We start from the raw sequence: 17,555 nt of genomic DNA on the forward strand, positions 1-17,555 counted from the left end.
ATTACTGATACTTGTACATACCTGCATCATACTCTGTTTACTGTCACTACATTATTTACATGCTAAACCTTAGTGACAAACATGATGCACAAAAGCACAGTAGCGCTGTGAACGGATAACCTATTGAAAGTGCTGTCATAACTAGCACCAGGCAGATACTGCCTCTAAGGCCTGTATGAGCCAGAAATATTTTACTACACTAGTAGTGAGTGTAGGGATACAAGGGTTGTAGAACTACGTCTCTAGGAATAAGTTACAGTGGCAGGATGTGCCTAAAACGTACTCAAGTACAAAATTCAGCACTTTAACTAAAAATTGAGCTTTTAGCTAACTAATAAAGTGCCAAAACATGAGAAAAATATTACTAGACACTTTCCAAAGTGTCGGGAATAAGTTGTGTCACTAAAATTAATATAAACGACACTTTAAAGCTTTGTTAAGCACATTAACGGATTACTATCCAACCGAACAACCGGACTATACCCGGAACATGAAAATATTGCCATTTACATTGTTTATCTTTTTCTGAGCCAGTTAGGGTCCCTGAACACCCTAACACCCGCTTAAACATATAACATACTAATAACCGTGTTAACCTCCACACTTAACTAACTAATAGTTAGTGTTTAGTTGAAATGGAACCGGGTAACCCCCCTCCCCCCCAACCAAATCGGTCACAATGTGACCCCCCATGGTACTTCACTTGATTATTTAAATCAAACTTGTCCCATATCTACTAGACACAAGAACTCTTGGGTAATGATCATATGTATTGCCTATAAGTTCTAACCTAAACACCACATATCATTCATACACACAACTCACCAACACACACACTCCCTCTCCTCTCCAAAACTCACGGCCGAACACCCCTCTTTCTTCCATCCATCTTTTGATTTCCATCAAGTAATTTCAAGTGTATACAAGTTCTAAGGATCACATTCGAGGAGGCTTGGTGCATTCGGAACTCGAAGGACCTCATCTCATTGCTTTTATCCACTCATTTTGCGTCTAGAATCTTCCCTAGCCTCGAGCTAGTAGTAAGTTACTATAATCACACTCTCGAACTATTTTAAAGTGGTTAAAAGGATATGTAACGGTTAAAACTCGTAATCATGCAAGATGATACATAAAAGTCTACTAAAAATGCTAGTAATGATGGTTAAAAGCTTGATTGTTGTGTAAATCTTGTAGTATTTGATTTGTATAGTTATTTAGGCCCGATCTATGTTGTGGTAGCTCGGATCATCGTTTAACCCGGATTGGTCATTATCATGGATCATGACATAAAGCTTGTTTAAGTGTAACAAGGGTTAAATGATGAAACTCTACCACACACGAAACTTGAACTTGTGTAAAAATGATTTTACTTATGAAATAGTGTTTAAAACTAGTAGATCTACGGATCTACAAGCGGTATTCTCAAAGAACCAAGTGTCAAAGAAATCATATTTTCTAAAGCCGGATCTTACATGAACAAGAATGATTTTTAAACACACAAGTGTGTAACCACTTGTGTAACACCAAGTTTCGACAAAGAACTAGTTTTGTCAAAATTTTACAATAAGTTGTAAAGATGGAATTTCTTTAAAAACGAGGTTTTTATGAAACCGGATTGATTTATATATAGATCCACTAAAAGTAATGGGATTTACTTCATAGTTTTGAAAAACTACAAGTTCATGTAATTCTTGCGATTTACATAATTACTGACTAGTTTGTTGCTTTGAACGTTGTTTTGATTGAATGAGAAAATTGTTGGGTTGATTTATAAAAGAAAATGATACACTTGAAAGCGTGGCCACCTCCGGTTACAGAGGAAACTCTGGCGAAATTTTTCCAAAAACCTAACACTTAGAATTATTTTCACTACAAGTGTTAGAAATACTTTACGACTTGTTTTCAAATTATAGATTTCGCCACGACTTTATTTACAAAACATCGGAGGTGGGATTTCACAAAACAAAACTTGGTAAATATATATTTAGTATATATTTTCCATAACGTCACTTGTTATGTGTTTATGATTATTTTGTGAAATATACAAATATTATTTTTAGGGTAAAAATAATATTGTTGAATGTTAACGAATCCAAAATAATACGAACGCCTCTACGGTAAATATATAAGTTACACCGGTAATTATTATTACCACTCGATCGTTAAAACATAACTTACGCATTTTAAGAAAATATTTATGAACGCGTATTTTTGTCAAGGTATTATTTTGGGAAAATTATGTGAAATAAAAATAATATTTTTGAGAAAAATACTTATATTTTAGAGTTAGGAATAAAATATATTTTAAGTGAGACTTAGTAATATATTTCGAATTTCACAAACGCACATGTATTAAATCCCCCATCCTTGGGAAGGAAGATAACTACCAAGTATTTACTAAATGTAAACACGAAATAGTTGTCTAACTATTTCCCAAAAACTTAAACCATGAAGCTAAGGCACGGCCGTCCGTCTAATAGAGTTAGTACGTGTAGGTCGTCGCACAGCTGCTTGATCAGAAGATATACTTGGTAGAGACGCACCACTGTGAGTTCATGTCCCCCTTTTCTCTTAACTGTTTTCAGTTTTTAAACTGCGGGGGTGAAATACATGTTACTATGATTACAAGTACTTTATACATGGTATGGTTAGCGTAAGGAGGTTTACTACTTAGATCATGTGAGTGGGTAGGCGGAAACTTGAGGCCATTAATCCTCAGGGTAGGACCGAGGGACAGTAGCGGTAGATCTATCTGGGTGTAGCAGCCCAACCCCTGAGCCCGCCTAATGGACCAGGTGGTGACTTTGTACCCATCGCAAAAAACTGCTAGGTTTGAGTCTTCCTACTTGCACTTCACACATATCGATGGCCTTGCAAACCATTGGTGATCTCTTTTTCCTTATTTGCTACATACCAGGAATTTTATACCCACAAGGGTTTTACATACTCACTACACATGAACTCGCTCAACTTTATGTTGACTTTTCAAACTACATGTATTTCAGGGAACTAACGGATCTGGCACGGTATGCACATATTTTCAAGCTGCGTTTGAATAAAGAAGTCATCCAGGGTTTAGAAGGTGTAACCTCTTCCTGGACGGGTTACATATCCCTAAGCCTAGTGTTGTTTTAAAGTCTTTTGATAAGTTTTTATGAACTCATTTAAATCAAGTCAAGGTTTGTAACTTATTTTGTAATGTTGAAAATGGGATTTTCTGAACCTTATTATTGGACGAATATCATATGTTTTTATCATATAGCATTGTTATGATTGTTGCTATGGTATTAAGAAGTCACACCAATTAACCCACGCTTCCGCAAATCCAGGGTGTGACAGCTTCGTATCAGAGCCTCGATCATAGCGAACTAGGATTCTTTCTCGAGTCTAGACTATGATCATCAGGGCTCTCACGAAAACATTTTTACACTGCATACCACTTAAGTCCAGATCTAAAACATTTTTACAAACAAATGTTGAGCACATTTTATTTGTTAATTATAGGCTTAGTCTGGGAGGCTGAGGCTCGGTCTGAGAGGCCGAGGCTCGGTCTACGAGGTCGAGGTAGATGGCTAGTGAGACTAGGAAGAGCAGTCTGAGAGACTAGGAGAATTTGGCTAGTGAGACTAGGAAGAGCAGTCTGAGAGGCTGGGAGAATTTGGCTAGTGAGACTAGGAAGAGCAGTCTGAGAGGCTGGGAGAATTTGGCTAGTGAGACTAGGAAGAGCAGTCTGAGAGGCTGGGAGAATTTGGCTAGTGAGACTAGGAAGAGCAGTCTGAGAGGCTGGGAGAATTTGGCTAATGATACTAGGAAGAGCAGTCTGAGAGGCTGGGAGAATTTGGCTAGTGGGACTAGCAATATCAGTCTAGGAGACTGGGAGGCTAGTGGGACTAGGAGAATTATTTGAATGCTTAATTGGTGACTAATGTGTTTATTTGACTATGTGATTGATTATTTGTGCATATGTGTGTGTTTGTGTTACAAGACGGCATGGCCTCCTCTTCAGATACTGAAGTGACGGACACCTTGGATCCTTTAGCAATCGTGTCGAACGATGAGATTATGACTGAAAGTGAGGTGCACACTTCGGATACCACCAGCACGGATGAGGATGATTTCCAGCTCTTCTCGCTACCCGGTGCTGCCGCCGAGGTCGCTGATGGCCCTTTGGCCGTGGACATACCACTCGTATAAATCCCTGCCCCCATACCTTTGGCTGTTTATCCTGCTTACGATATACTTCTCGACGCCGACGCTGATGACGACGTCGAACTGTTTGATGACGAGCCCCTAAAGGATGATGTTCAGGGCGAGGCCCTTCTAGCTGCTGGTGATCTTTTGTTGCTCGCAGATGCTCCCATTGAGGAGTCACCTGCTCACTCACCCGTCCCGGACTCTTTCGAGTCTGTGGCCTCCGTATCATCCCACACTCTGAGTGCGCAGCACTTTTCTCACGGTTCAGATCCTGATAGGGCATCCGTTGTAGCCCCTGTCCCTAGCTTTGCTTTCGATCACGATGTTGAGGAGGATTCCGATCCTGTCTTTTCCCCAGGATTCGACCAGGAGATCGAGTTTATACCACTGGATCAGCTTATGGGGGACCCGGTTGGCCCAGTCGGCCCAGTTGATCCCATTGACCATGCATTTGACTTAAAATGGCGTTCGATGACCCCGAGCCTGCCGTAGCCCCCGAGCCGGTAGTTGCTCCAGACCCCGTATTTGAGCATGACCCTATTCATGCTGACGTACCCGCTGCTGATCCTCGATTAATGATGTAACTATCGATGATCATCCTATTGTTGCTCCACTGTTGGAGGATGAGCATGCTGTTGATGCCCATGTTGATGCCCCTCACATTACTGATATGCCTACTGATCCTGTTATTGCCCCTTTTCCTGACCCTGTGCCTGTACAGTTCAATCATGCGCTTCTTGCAACCCAAGTTGATCCTCGATACGCGCACACCCGAAGTGGGTGGATAGTCGATGACAATGGTTACCTTTCGAGTTTCCTGTGACTCCTGTTTCAGCCCCTGTTTCAGTTCCTATGGATGCACTTTTGCTCGCCACACCGTCACATGGCCCGGAGCCTGCACCCAAGCCAGCTACTACACCATTTGGGCCAGTTGATGTTGCGCCCGCTAAACCTACACCTTTACGTGGTCACGATCCTGTTTCTTTTTAGACTGCCAGACATTGCACCCCTTATAACTACCTGCATCAGGCAGCCCCCCTCATTTGTGAAGAGGTTCGTTTTCCCTTGTGAAGATCAACGCCCGTTGCGCTATCATGCCTAACACTTCCTATCAGGATATACCCGCGCCTCGTAGAGATGCTCCAGGCCGCACCGCTTGCTACATTCACCCCTACAACGCTTGATAAGCCGATTCGGTGGTCCCTATAAACGTACTATGCTAATTATAAACCCTTACCATTTCTCGCATTATGAAGAACACACACAGGATAAGTTGCTCCTATAACATCAGCTACAGTCTAAGGATATGAGCCGCAGAATATTGGAGCTTGAGCTGACACCACGATCGGCAACTTCAGATACAAAACATAACATAACCAAAAACAGGAGTTAAGCGTCTACATCACAAGACAGCATATTGTCTAAGAAGTTTCTGTGAAACACCACGTCCTCCACTCTGTCTTTCGCCACCATGCATTGATCCACCACATACCTCAAGATCCCCTTTTGCGCGCTTGACCGTTACTAGTACATCGTTCCCAGGATGCTGATGCTCGTTTCCTTACTATCAAGCAACAGATCAGCTAGTTACTTTAACGTATATCCTAGCTCGAGGAGGGATTCACGCATGTCGACAGTTTACTTTTCTTTCCTCCTCCACCTCAGTAACCAGTATAGTTGGTTTCTGGATTATGCAAATTGCATTACGCTTGAGTAAATACGCTAATGATAAGCCGGGATTTCGGAGGCTTTTGAGTACCACTTCTGACTACGTAATTTTGATGCAACAAAATACTTTTTGGACAAGGGTAGGGTGACCCTGTGTCCCTTCTGATGCGACGCGTTTTGTGAAACACCGTGATTGTGGCCGGAGGATAATGAAAGCCCAATCAGCTTTAAGTACGCGACAATACTTACAACCACTGACTAACGAAAAACTCCGCCGCTATGTCCCCACTAAGCACGCTGTTGATCTACGTATTTGTGCGATAACTATAATGCTACATGCTTACTTGCTACCTTCCTATTTACAAGATGTGCAATACATGAGATAATATGTGACTGAATGTATAACAACTGCGTATATACGTATATGTAATACACCTAGGAGGTATTATTCGTTGAATAGAGACTAATGTGCTCGCGTCCTTCACAAGACCTGACCTAACCGACCTTCTTCTAGGAAGATGTCGACTCAAGGGAACACCAATATCAACCACCCTCTACCTACAACAGAGGCGGAAATGCGAGAGCACCTCTTACAGGCCATCGCACGGTACGAGGCCCATCGCTCCGATTGCAGCGGAGGTACCTCAGGAAATAACCCCCCCAACGGCTGCACCTACAAGCAGTTCTTGGACCACAAACCTCGAGAGTTCGACGGCACCGGGGGTGCCTTAGCCTTCGTACGCTGGGTTGAAAAGACAGATTCAGTTTTACGATTAAGCAAATGTGACCATGAACATCAAGTCAAGTACATAACTGGACTATTGTTGGATGAGGCTCTGTCATGGTGGAACCATCAAATTCGAACAATGGGCGAGACCACTGCGTATGCTATGACGTGGGACGAACTGAAGAGTCTGATGCGTGAAAGATATTGCTCGAGGGCAGAAGTCCCGAGATTGGAGACAGAACTGTGGAACTTGAAAATTGAAGGACCAAAGATAGCGGAGTACGTGCAGAGATTTAACGAATTATCACAAGTTGCCTTACTCCTGGGGACACCAGAGTTTAAGAGAATTTAACAGTTCATAAGGGGATTGGCACCTCAGATTCTAAGCCTGGTAACAGCATCAAAACCGTCAACGATCACCGAGGCTATCAACATAAGCATAGCACTCACGGAAGAAGCAGTTAGACGAGGAGAGTTTTCCACTACGGAGGAGAAAAAGGAGACTGCTATAAAGGCATCTGGGGATAACAAGAGGAAACTCGAAAATTTCAAGATGGTTACTCGGGTAAGTAACAAGAAGAAGGCCAAAAAGGAAAAAGATTACAAGGGTATCCTACCTAAGTGCGACAATTGTTTACGTCATCATGTCGGGCGATGCAAATATGGAAATTGTGGTAACTGTGGCAAGGTGGGACATGTCAAGGAAACTTGTTGGCAAAATAATGAACATAGTAATGGGGGCCAAGACGGTAGTGAGGATCACGAAGAGGACAACGACAATGGCAATTGTCAAAGTAGAATGAGCGATAAACAGAAACGTACTCAAGGTTGTTTTAACTGTGGAAGCAAAAAGCATTTCAGAAAATATTGCCCTAAAAACAATCAGGCACACGGATGAAAGCTCCCCACCGAAGCTAGGGAGACACGCCAGGGATTCAAGCATGGAAATCGGTACGTTCCATAGTACCCAACGTTATGCGCCTGTACTACTTGATAATGTAACAAATTGTACGATTCACACCTCTAGAGTTCGAGAGTATAATTGGTTTACGTAGCGAGTGAGTAGTTAGTCCAGTACCCATTAGAACTAGCTTAGGGGAAGCTAGTGGAAGCCAACGCAGTAACTGGAATCGGCACAATAGAACCCGGAGGGCGTAAGTTTACGCTAAATCTATTGCCAGTTGAGTTGGGAAGCTTCAACGTGGTAATTGGATGTATTAGTTGGCAATCGATCGAGCGGAGGTTGATATCCGCACCTCGATGACGGATGAAGGAATGATTGTGACTCACGAAGCAGGATACGCCACCACCGATCACGAATTACTTATGGCACGAAAGTTGTTGTGGGAAGGATGTGTTGCTTCCTGGCTCATGTCGGGGACAAGGGAGTCGAAGAACTAAAACTTAACATTACCCCCGTGATCGGAGTATACCCTGAAGTCTTCCTCGAAGACTTGCCAGAGTAATCTCCTCTACGACAAGTCGAATTTTTGCATCATTTGATTCCAGGCCACGCGCCTGTAGCCAAAGCACCTCGAGCGACTTACACCTTCGGAGATGCAAGGATTGACAGTGCAACCTCAGTGGTTGATAGAGAAGGAAGATAGCAGACCAAAACTTTTGTTTTGAATAACCTCAGTTCTGCTCGCCAAAAGAAGGGACGAATAACTTCCAAATGACCAGGAGCCGAACGGGCTAACATACAAGAGTCGGTGGCTTTTGCTGAGGATTAATGAACTTCTTACACAACTGACTATGATGATCCAACTACTACTACACGACTGATCGACGATCGAACATCGTCAGCGGAGAAATTCAGGGAATATACCCGGATGAAATTGTGGGACAATGGTTGTGCTTGGACATAAGCAAAATGCTGCTTCCTACACAATGTATAAGTCAGATCCACACGAGGTGCAGAATCCGGAGGAACTAGAGGCCTTACATCTAGGAACCATATCTGTCAACTCAATCAAACGCCATCAACTTGACAAACTTGTCATTTCAAAATCGAAAGTACTTAAATTTGCTTCCGTTGAAGTCTTCACTCTTACTTCTAACGAGTAGATATTGCATTTCTACTCCCCTCAAAATAGTTGCATCACGTTGATTTCCTTCGCTGAGAGCAAACACATGTTTGTTTCGAATACTTGGTCGTTTCTTCAATATAGCAAACACACATTGCTCCATTTTCTTGGAAACTTATTTGCCACACATGCACCTTTTGCTACGCATGCGGTTCCATTTCGAATAAACGTTTCATTAAAGCTCCGATATTACGTTGCTAAATCTAAACACTGGTTTGTGATTCTGAACTTATCCAGTTCACATATGTGATTTAAGGCGCCATATGATGTATTGAGAGCATCATATTCTAATACTCTGGCAAAGATTCTTTTGTTTCGAGTCGTAGTAGATTTGGTCGGTCTACGACTCCACTAAAACGTTTGATCTATTTCGATACCCTGCGGTGATATTTTCGCAAAATTGAAGCTTGCGCTAATTTGGTTACTCACTTCGTATACGAATTCAATTCCCTATTTAGTTGTTAACAATCCATTTGCGATCTTCACAAACAAAGCGGTCTCAACACAATTGTGTGTTAAGACGATGGTACATATATTCATTCCATAAGCACAATGTACCTCCTAACGATTCCTTCGTTGTCAATCAAATGCCTTGCGATGCTTATTACATTTCATCTTCGATTGGAAACAGTGGTTCTTTGATATTCCGTATTTAATTGGAAACTCTGTAACATGGCATAAGTCAAATCTTCATATTGTTTCGGTACACCTTCATCTGATCTCAAACACGGTGAACTTATTCAATCACCACTATTATGAAATTATGTCATTGCGACACCTGGTGGTGTCATTACAAACTTGTAGCTTGTGCTAATCATTGACAAACGTTCCACGCAAAATACATAAACTTTTGTTGACTTGTCATTTACATATTCCTGATGCAACTACAAATCAAAGCAAGAATACACCAGATTCGTTTGTATTCATTCGGTGTATTCTCGCCGATCAAAATATTCAACGCACTGAACCTTGCCACTCATCTACTTGGGAGTTGACAGATCACTTTACCATTTCATTTGAGTTGAAAATTTCTGAATTTATATAGAGGGTGCTATGTTTCGTGAAAACTCGCTGGGATACTGCGACCGGACATTGAGGATCTTATTAGGCTATACGTAAAACACATTTTGTACTTCTAACATCAACTGCTATGAGCACCCACCTTCTTAACCCTAGGGTGCGGATTGTTAAATATTTTTGGAACCACCAAGTGTGAGTAAGCTTTGATGCGGTTTGATGACTATCTACCTCGATGTTATACTTGCGTGAAGTGACCAAGAGGAGTTAAGGTAGTACAAATTTCGAGGACGAAATTTCTTTAACGGGGGGAGAATATGACAACCCTCACTAAACCAGGTATCCGTACGACTTAATTAATAATAATTTACTGCTTAATTACTGTGCTTACCTGAAATTGTGAACAAACTGCTACTTGATTACTGATACTTGTACATACCTGCATCATACTCTGTTTACTGTTACTACATTATTTACATGCTAAACCTTAGTGACAAACATGATGCACAAAAGCACAGTAGCGCTGTGAACGGATAACCTATTGAACGTGCTGTCATAACTAGCACCAGGCAGATACTGCCTCTAAGGCCTGTATGAGCCAGAAATATTTTACTACACTAGTAGTGAGTGTAGGGATACAATGGTTGTAGAACTGCGTCTCTAGGAATAAGTTACAGTGGCAGGATGTGCCTAAAACGTACTCTAAGTACAAAATTCATCACTTTAACTAAAAATTCAGCTTTTAGCTAACTAATAAAGTGCCAAAACATGAGAAAAATATTACTAGACACTTTCCAAAGTGTCGGGAATAAGTTGTGTCACTAAAATTAATATAAACGACACTTTAAAGCTTTGTAAGCACATTAACGGATTACTATCCAACCGAACAACCGGACTATACCCGGAACATGAAAATATTGCCATTTACATTGTTTATCTTTTTCTGAGCCAGTTAGGGTCCCTGAACACCCTAACACCCGCTTAAACATATAACATACTAATAACCGAGTTAACCTCCACACTTAACTAACTAATACTTAGTGTTTAGTTGAAATGGAACCGGGTAACCCCCCCCCCCCAACCAAATCGGTCACAATGTGACCCCCTGACGTGATGTCGTGGTCACGCAAATTTAATCCCAATAACAACTATGTAGATAGTGGCAAGTGGGTATCGAACACATGGAGTTTGTGGAAAATGTGTTATTTGAAGTTTTATCTAAGTTAACAAAAATTTAACTAATTGCAATTAAAGTAAAAGTCAAGAGTTGATTTGAGTGAATTGGTTTTAGAACTAAATTTAACTAATTAAATTTCAAGAGAATAGTTTGGTTGTAAACAATTTTAGAGACAAATGACTATCTTGAGTTTCCGGTTTGTTTCGACTTTTGTGTTAACATTCAACTAGAAAGAACTACATAGACATAGTTCATGTATAACCAATTGCAGTGATAAAAGGGGACTAAGTACTCAGATTCCTAGAACGTGAGGTTGTTACGCGATGATCAATCAACCCTTACCCAAACCTAACTATACCCATGATATCTCGATTGCCAACGGCACCAAGAACGTATGGTTTCTAATTAGTTCAACATAAGAATCAACAAGTTACTAACAACCAATTATGCACCATAACAATCAATTCAAATAAAAAGGAATTGTTATTCTAGAAATATAAATAAAAACACAAAGTCTTCCACAAACCTTCAACACAAGACGATCATCCAAGTATTTAGCCACTCATGGCTCTAACAAACATCATAACAAAGTGGAAAGGAAATATTGTTCACAAGTTTCACCAACAAGAAGTAGATAGAGATTTAAGTGAAAGATAGTTAAAAGATCCCCTCTCAAGCTTCCCAAGTCTCTAATTTATCCTCATCATTCATGTCCCTCAAGTAGTAACCGAAATATTATGATTAAAGATCATAATTCTCCATCAAGAAGGCCATTTAATGCGCAGGTTACAAAATTGGATCAGGCAGCGCCGTAAGCTACGCCGCCTGCCGTAGCTTACGGCGGTCAGCGATCAAAAACAAGTCAACATAGCACCGTAAGGTACGGCCAGCCGGCGTAGCTTACGGTGATCATTATTCTTTTACGGCACTTCCTTCCTGTCTTACGACGGCACCTTTTGGCATTGGATAGGGGCCGTAAGCTACGGCCTGGTGGCGTAGCTTACGGCGCTGAGTTGACTTTCTTTTCCATTACTTCTCCACCTATCCATTCTTTCACTCTTTAACTCTAGCAGCTTCTAGCATTCCATCATACCTCCTAAAAGCTACATCTTGGTAGCTTTAACACCTGCACAATCCAACATAAAGTGGTTATCTAGTTCAAGCAATTAACCGAATAAAGTGTAGAATATGCGTTGTATTAAACCTTTTAAGGGTTGTCCTACGGACCACCCGTCACATCCCCACACTTACCCGTTGCTTGTCCCAAGCAACCCATTCAAAAACTATTTTTAACCATAAACGACTAATCGTGCAAACCAAGCTAAAGTGTCGTCCTTTTACTAACTTTCTATCATACCACAAAACACACCCCTCACAAAAACTCTCGGTGACAAGAAAAATTAGCATATTATGCTAAACCACTCAATGCGTATATGTGTGTGTGTGCGACAATAAGCTTGTATGAGAATCAAGTTTCCTCCTAACAAATATTTAACATGCTTATGAATCAAAGGAACTTACGGGTTGTAACAGGGCTAGGTGCAAGGGTAGGAAAAATGGTGGAATACATATGAATGAGCTAATTGATTTGCCCGGTTTTATTTCCACTAAACAAAGCAAACAAATATGTACAAAACATCATAAACTTCTAAACTACTACTGCAACTACTAACTTCTTTTTGTATTTTTCACATCTTTTTCACCATATATATATATATATTGTCACACCCCGACCACGTAGAACATACAAAACGTGGCGGAAACGTCGGGGAGTGTTGTAACAGAATCAATTGTTTCAAATCCATGGCAATTGAAGTTTCGTTTTATTAACCAAACATGAATGTTTACATTGTTTAAACAAGAACCAAAGAGTATATAACATAAATTAACTAGTTCTTGTCTCGTTTTAAGTCACTAAGGCACAGTCCGCCTAAGTATGTCTTGATAAGTACTACGCATCGTCTCCTGAAAACACATGTGAAAATAGGTACGTCAGCATAAAAATGCCTGTGAGATACATTGGTTTTGTGAAAACGGAATTCATGACTTATGTTTGAGAAAATGTTTAGTCATGAACCTCGTATTTTGCTTTGTCTTGTAAATCATTTGAAAAACGGTAAGATCAAATGATGTGTATAAATAAGAGAACACTGTATGGTTAAACGGATAACCATGTAAAATGAGTTTGTATAAGATAAGTCGTTTGTAAAACAATGTCTCGTGAAAAGTGTGTTATTTGTATAAAATGTCATATGTCTCAAATTGAAATGATTCAAATAACGCTACGATATGTAATACCATACAAACACTTATATATAGGAAGTACCAGCGGCGTATCCACCATGCTTGTATCATATTACACACGCCTCGTTACTTAATCACTTACTCAAACCAAACCATCAAGATGAAATGTTTAACAACGGTAAAAATGTTTATGTATAGTCAAATGTCTATTGTCAACTGTAAATCATGTCAACGGATACAACTGGTACACACGGTTCAAAGGTTACGAACGGTTCATATAATCAAAGGGTTAAGATGGTTCACATAGTTAAACGGTTACAACGGCTCAAAATGTAGTATAATGTGTTCATATGCTGGATGAGCATATGCAACAGAAATGCAATGTGAAACAATGTACTACGTATGCACACAATGGGCGTACGTAGCATGAAATGTATTGTAGAGTACAACGGCTCAAAGTGTAGTATGATGTGTTCATATGCTGGATGAGCATATGCAACAGAAATGCAATGTGAAACAATGTACTACGTATGCACACAATGGGCGTACGTAGCATGAAATGTATTGTAAAGCAATGTACTAAGTACGCACACAATGGGCATACATAGCATAAACACAATGAAATCATGTACTATATATGTACTATCAAACATATCAAGCATATGATGTGAAAACGGGAAAGCATGAAAGTAACAAGTAGGCACATGTGTTTCACCCCAAAACAGTTTGGAAAACGGTAAAAGAGGGGTTCAATGTACTCACCTGAGATTGCTTTGGATTCCTTGTATAATAACCGGATAATGCTAAAGATCACGGAATATCAACGGCACCTAATAGGTAGCTTATGTTAATATACCGGACCAAATCGGAAGGATCGGACAGTGCGCGGGTTCGTAAACCAAACGAGTATGGAGACTCGTGTAATATGGCTTAGCAAAGCCTACATACTAAAATGAAACCTAATCTAAGTGCTTACGGTCCATCACGACCTGTTTAGGTAGCTTATGCTACCTTACGCGTCGTTCGCGTAGAACGCGTTCGGAACGCCTAACATTGCGACCACACGGTATAACCTCGGAAGGTTATAGCGATGGTCACCTAATGTGTTTGGTCGGGTCCTAATGACCGACCAAATGGGTCGGGTTCGAAAGTATAAGCGATGGTTTAAATCGCTTACCTTACGACCCTATATAAGCACTAAACTAAAAGTGACGAGCTAAGCATGTTAGAACATGCTTAACTAAGTTTAGAAACAGGTTTGGCATCAAAACAAACGGCTTTGATGCCCACGAGTAGTTTGGTTACAAAATACGCAAGAATGCACATTTTGGCCGAAACTACGACTCGTCACCGAGCCTAGATAACGTGGTGATCAGTAGGTATGGTCACTATGGACCATAACCATCGTGATCACGCTCACGTTATGAAGTTCCATGAACTTCGCATCGACCATAAGCTGGTCAATGCAGAAAGTCAACAAAAACATTGACTTTCGGACTCGAAAAGCGAATAAAAGAGCGAAAGAAGACTTACGGAGGGTCCCCGAGTGCTAATCAAGACCAAATAGCTCAGGTATGAAACAATGGTTTCAACTTAGAGCTCTAAGATCTGATTTTGTGAATTTTACACTAAAGGGGGGGGGTATTTATAGGAAAAGTGGAACCGTTAGGATCGTTTTATCGAATATCGTGCCTTGATCTCGTGCGTACATGTGTCCAAGTGGATAAGTTCAGTGAACTTGACCCTTGGCTCTTCATTGGGTGAAAAGGCATCGCCCTTTGATCGAACGAAAGGCCAGATTCTGCATTAAATGCAAAATCTTTCTGTCAGACATGTTCACGCGGCCCGCCTAAAGATTTGGCAAATCTTTACGCGCCCCGCCTAAGGTTCCCAGACCAGAATTTTCAATTTTGGTCCCTGCACTTCAGAAACACGTATTTTGGCCCATTTTTGGCACGTTTAAGCCCCGTTAACCTCATTTCAAGGCTCTAAGATGAAGTTAAAGTGTAGGGGACTTGAAATATGCTCAAAAATATTCCGGATGTCGGTTCGTTTGGCCGTACGATCGCGATGTTCGCTTAATTACGACGGAATGCGCATAAGCGTGAAAGACGATCCAAATGACGCGACAAATGGATTTTTCTCATGCCAAACACTAAGGCATAATATAAGGATGCTTACATAAATTTTTGGATGTCCGGATGTATTCAGAACGTAAGTTATGCGCGAAAGTGCAAACTTGTGCACTTTTTGACACTTTTAGTCCCTGAATGATCCAAAAGTTTGTTTTAGCATACCAAACACCTCAAAGCCTATTTCTAAGCTATGTAAAGGATATTTAGGGTATGTTTAACTTATGGACATGTTTCGGAATGTTCGTTACAGTTCAAATTGGCATACTTTCGCAGTTTGTCAAGTTTAGTCCCTGTAAGCGAATTAACTTGTTTTTGCTATACCAAAGCCTTCAAAACTTATTTCTAAGTTATGTAAAGGTTATTTAAGGTATGTTGAGTATATGTTGATGTTCCGGAGTATTTGTCGCATTAAACTGAGTACGTTTACGCCCCAGTTTGCGTATAATGCTCTAGAAAGCAATGTAGAGTTTGAAATTGAACAATAATTGATATGTGCAAAACATACACATATTTATACAAGATCCCAAGTATGAAATACAATATTTCATCGGCTTGGTATTTGTTTGATGGTCGCGGTGACACAGGTGTCACATATATATATATATATATATATATATATATATATATATATATATATATATATATATATATATATATATATTTCAAATAGAAACATCTACTCAACAATATATACAAGAACATCAACATCTCATACTAAATTTCCTAAACCGGGTCATCTCAAAAGGTAAAGTTTTGTAGGACGTAGGCTCGGGTCACAATCGAATGGCTTAAGGCTCAACATGGCTTTCTATGGACCAAACCCCCACCCCTCACAATACCAAGCTCATATATGTAATGTATGAGGTCCAACCCACCAATTCCCGCACTCTCACACATCTAGACGAAGCTTCCTAAAAGTCCCCTATCATCTTCAAAAGCATGCCAACTCTAGGATTTAACAAGCATTCACACACAAGTTCTATTTACACACTACACACACCGCCACTCAAGCAAAGAATTAACTCTCATATGTGGTTCAATTCTCACCAAGAAAAAGCTAAGAACGGGTGTCGGTTTGTCAAATGGTACAATATCAAGTTTTCAAATTTTTACACTTTTCGCTTGGATTTGCAAAAATTTTTGAATTTCTCAAAAATTTCCCCCATCCCCACACTTGGGATACATTATCCCAATGTATGGTTTTGAGGGAAAGATTCCTTTAACCAAGAACATCCCCAATTGCTTATTTTCTCAAACCCCAAATTTCTTTTTGTATATTTTTTTTTCATTAGATATTATAAAAGACACCACCAACTCTCACATTCCAAGAACATATTAACACAAACACCACCCAACCTCCCAACCGTAACATAACATACCACATAAACAAATATACAAAAATGTACAAAGGAGCAAAATACAACCTGGCTAGTAGTACTTCGGCTGTGGAGGCCCGAAAATGGATGTCATCATATCCGTCCACTCACCAAAGCCAAATGCTCCACCACTACTACTGCTTCCTTGATCACTACTTGGATTCGCCTGTTGGTAACTCATAGCATGCGGATCCACCCACTGAGAATGGTGCAATGGCGGGGTGGGGTATGACACACTACCATCGTATGGTGGCAATGTGGTGTAGTCCACAATGGGCGGATCTCCTACAACTGGCTGCCCCGCATGCCATTGGTCATGCATGCGTCTCTGACGATCATCCAAGTAACGGTTGTTTGTTTCCTCTTCATGGGCATATCTATGAGCACGGTTCCATTGCTCATTTCTGTCATAACTTCTTTTGATAGCCCTTTCCACACTAGCACCCATGAAAGTTTGTTGATCAAATAACACTTGGTTTGGTTCACTCCAATCACCGAAAGTGGGTGGCCGCCTTTGCTCAATGATTTGACCCATATCCCCCGAGTGGGCCCAGTATGGATCATAAGGCTGATGTGCATAATCAAATGCACTCCCCACGTAACCCGATTGTACGCCAGCTCCTTGAACCCCCGCCTGACCGGCAACCCTTACCTGAGCATCTACCATGAATGTGTCTTCACGATAATCATCATCTCCACTTATTTCATCATCCGTTGATTCGGGTTCCTCTTCCTCTCCCGGTCGTAACGGTCTCGCATCCACTTTCAATGCCCTCCACCTTCTACCATCCGTTTTCAACTTATGAAACCTTTCCGATTCTGTGTAAGTCCAATCCGACCCAAGATTCTTAAGGTCGAATGGTCTACACCTCTTGTAAGAACCTTTTTCATCTCCCTTAATTGCCCCGTACTTTTTAAGCAATGCCGTAA

Source organism: Helianthus annuus, chromosome 16 (genome assembly GCF_002127325.2).
Source record: "Helianthus annuus cultivar XRQ/B chromosome 16, HanXRQr2.0-SUNRISE, whole genome shotgun sequence".
Taxonomy (NCBI): Eukaryota; Viridiplantae; Streptophyta; class Magnoliopsida; order Asterales; family Asteraceae; genus Helianthus; species Helianthus annuus.